Source organism: Argiope bruennichi, chromosome 10 (genome assembly GCF_947563725.1).
Source record: "Argiope bruennichi chromosome 10, qqArgBrue1.1, whole genome shotgun sequence".
NCBI lineage: Eukaryota > Metazoa > Arthropoda > Arachnida > Araneae > Araneidae > Argiope > Argiope bruennichi.
Window position 1 is genome coordinate 52,839,901 of NC_079160.1, and position 3,793 is coordinate 52,843,693.

Consider the following 3,793-nt stretch of genomic DNA (forward strand, 5'->3'; position numbering starts at 1 on the left):
GAAAAATCGATTAGAAAATTGCATTTTTGAAAACACGAAACAAGTCAAACTTAATGAAATTGTATAAAACCAACAGAAGTGGCCTCACAGAAATTTTCTTACACACTGTTTGATGGGAGTATCATTTCACCTCCCGTCAGCTTAAAACTGGACCTTCAGCAAGATCCTGAGCCACGCAAGTGCTCGGATTTTTATTGTGAGAGTTCCGCACATGAGAGTTTCTTACTTCGTATTATAGTGAAGAAACACGAATGTGGTTTGGATTGCAATTGATTTCTTCACGAAAATTTAACATGATTGACAATGCATAAGAACCCAAGGAGGCAATTCATTTAAAGTTGAAATTGCTATTAGAATTGTTAAATATATATACTTATATTTCCGAACAGATTTATGAAAAGTCTCTGAAATTTATAAATTCGAATGAACGATTATAAAAATGGATAATCAATTGATATGTGTAATATGTAAGTAAAATGACAAAAGTTGGTTAAAAGAAAAGGGGGAAAAAAAGCATAAATAAAATTAGTAAACCGTATTTTCATTACAGAATTGAAATTCAAGATTTGAGTGTAAGTCTTAAAATTAACGGCGGGGGAAAATGCATCGTTTTAAAATAAAAACGAAGTCAATTAAATTTTTGTCGATATTCTATCTGGCAATTGTTAGCTTTCTATATTAGAAAGTATATTAAAAAGTAAATTTTCTCATTTTATAATTAATCTTGTCAAGTTTATTACTAGTAATTATAGTTTGGCTAATAATATTTTTTAATTTACCAATGATTCAAAAGTCCGCTAACATTTGAAAATTTAATTCATTGAATAGTGTAGGTAGAGAGGTAAAAACTGATACACTTGAATCAACATATGGTTTTATTGAAACAAACAAACAAGAATACAAAAAATGGGGAAGATGGTGATTGTTTGTCTAACGTGTTGTGGACAGACGAAGTCCATTTCAAACTCCGAAGGTCAGTCAATTTCCAGTTAGAGCTACCGAAAATCCTAGAATTGTCCTGAAAATCCCATTGCATGACATTGGTTGTAAGGTTATCTGCAGTCGCAAGAGTCTACCGCGATCGTCCGACCTCATTAGGAATGCTAAATGACACCATGCGACAACAATTTCTCACCACACTTACAGATATGCTGCACAGAACTGTTCACAACATTGTTCCTTCACTACAATATTATTGGCGAATGACGGTCGACATGTTGAGCATTTGTTATAAAGAATATAGTCTTTGCTAAAAAACAATTGTTATGATTATCATTGTTTTTATTATTATATGAAAAACCATCTATTGGCCGCTTTTGCTCTCTCTCTCTCTCTTTTTTTTGGGGGGGGGATTATTGAATTTTTAAGTGTTAACGGACATTTGAATCACCTTGTATATACCAGAGGCTCTCTCCGTCCTTTGTCCAACAGCTTTCAGTAGCTACCTAATAGGAAATCTTAGGTTGAATATGACAATATGTGTCTTCTGTGGAAAAAAGTACTGAAATTTTAGCATTTAATAAAGAATATGGGGAATTTTTTTATATATATGGTATGAGCATAGAATCATATATATTTTCAAAAATAAGGGTCGGAAGGGGGATTACTATATTAATTATTGGTTTCAAAAAATTTCAGCATTTTTTTCCTTTAATAAAAATGGACAGTTTAAATTGATGGTGTTGCTTGTCAAACCATAGTTTTGTCACTGAAGAGCGTATTGTTCATAAGCATGAGAGACTTAACTTCGTTAACATCGTTTGCTTGGAGACTTCCACTTAACATCGTTTGCTTGGTCATAAATCAAAATAAGCTATATTACTTTAAGAATATTTTTTTTTCATGAAAACTTTGAACAAAAATGTAATCGGTAGAATTCATTCTCATATTTCCAACTATAGTTTTGTAATCTATTTAGCATATTTTTTAAAAAAATTAAGAATGAAATTCAACTGAAATAATGGTTTTTCTCGTAAAACTTATAAACTAATAAATCAAATATCAACACCCACTTTCCCTGAAAGAATTCCTTCAAAAAAAAAAAAAAGATTTCTAATTGGACACAGAAATCTCCATTGTCAACTTCTGTTTTGACAAGTGTTAGGAGTTTCTTATTAATGGATTTGGGTCGTGACCCCCTCTCCAGGAACAATTTAAGACTCCTGTAGAGCACCTCTTGTTTCGTTTTTCAAGATATGTTCTTGTGTTTTTCAGAGCTCCCGCCTTCGAGTATTTCTGTCTTAATTTGACACTTATCATTCATCAACGCATTCTCACCCACGACTGTTACGTCACACCAGGAATTCTTGGAGTCACTTTTGTCATATGGCGACTTTTTGAGAGGTTGACACAAGATGGTGCAGGATGCAAGAGCAGAGAAATTATCGCCAACTTGGCTGATTTGAGTAAAAGAATGCAATTGGAATCATAATTATGTAACATAAGCATCATAATTATGTAACGAAAGCGCATTCGCACTGAATGTACCGCATAATTTAATTTTTTTAAAATAAATTTATGTGTATTTGAAAATGCTGGATTTTGATAATACTATGCAGATAAGATTAACCGTGGTCACATTAAGAGGTATCTACTGAATGAAAGAAAAATTATTCAATTTTCGAAAAAATCGCGTGGACATAAAATTAGTATCACTGAAAAGAATATTTTTATTAATTCTAAAAGGATGTGAAAATGAATTCATGTGCTGTGACTTCCCGACCTTTTAACATCATAATGTTTATAGAGTGGCATTATTATCTGTAAATTGCGATATGAATAATGAAAACATTATTCTACAGGGTAGACAGTTGAGTCTAGAACCATCAAATCTGATACAAAATTACTTTTTAAGTTGGATATGTTCGTTAAGAAAATAATTTTAGAAATTATAAGTAGTTTTTATTTAAAAATAATTCAAATTTTTAATATTTTTGTCCTTTGGAGTGTATCATTGCACATTTTCACTTCCTTTTAGAATTAATAAAAGTATTTTTTTCAGTGATATTAATTTTACGCCCGAACAATTTTTTTCTTAAATTTTAATATTTTTTTTAATTCAATAGATACCTCTTAATGTGAGGTTAATCTTAACATTTGCTTTATATTATCAATACCCTCTGTTCTGAATCGGTGTTTTCAAATGTATACAAAAGTATTCACTGTATCGTTTAATGTTATCGCTAAAGAATTGATTGTTCCTTCATTTTCACCCAGCCAGATATGTGACTACGTTCAGAATGAATTTTTTAAAAAACGTTCGAAAATAGTTATATTCTTAAATTTTTACATAAAAAATAAAATTGAAAAAACATCTTTAAAACCAAAATATATAAGTGGAAAATGTTTACACTTATATATCTTATCTTACCCTTTATCTTACCCCTACACTTATTTATATATATATATATATGTAATATACCTCTTGAAAAAATTGGGCCTTCTTTTGGCTAAAAAGAGGTATAAAGCGAAAATTTTCTATTGTAGAGGTTTATCAAATGATTTGCTTAAGATTTTGCAAATAGTTTAAGAAATATTAACTAGTTCCTGAACTAAAAAATAAGCTATGTTTCTGCCCATTTTTTAAATAGTGAGGTTTGGCATATGTTTCAGAATAATTCCAGAAAGAGCATTGTAATGTTATAAAAACTGTGAAATGAAGTGTTCTGGAATTATATTTAAGTCTAAAACATTTTCTTTCGTAAAAAAAGCTTCTGAAATAAACGAAAATTGGCGACCAACTTAACGCTCTGTGGCAAACCTATTCTTACTTCTTTTCCATAATCATCACCAT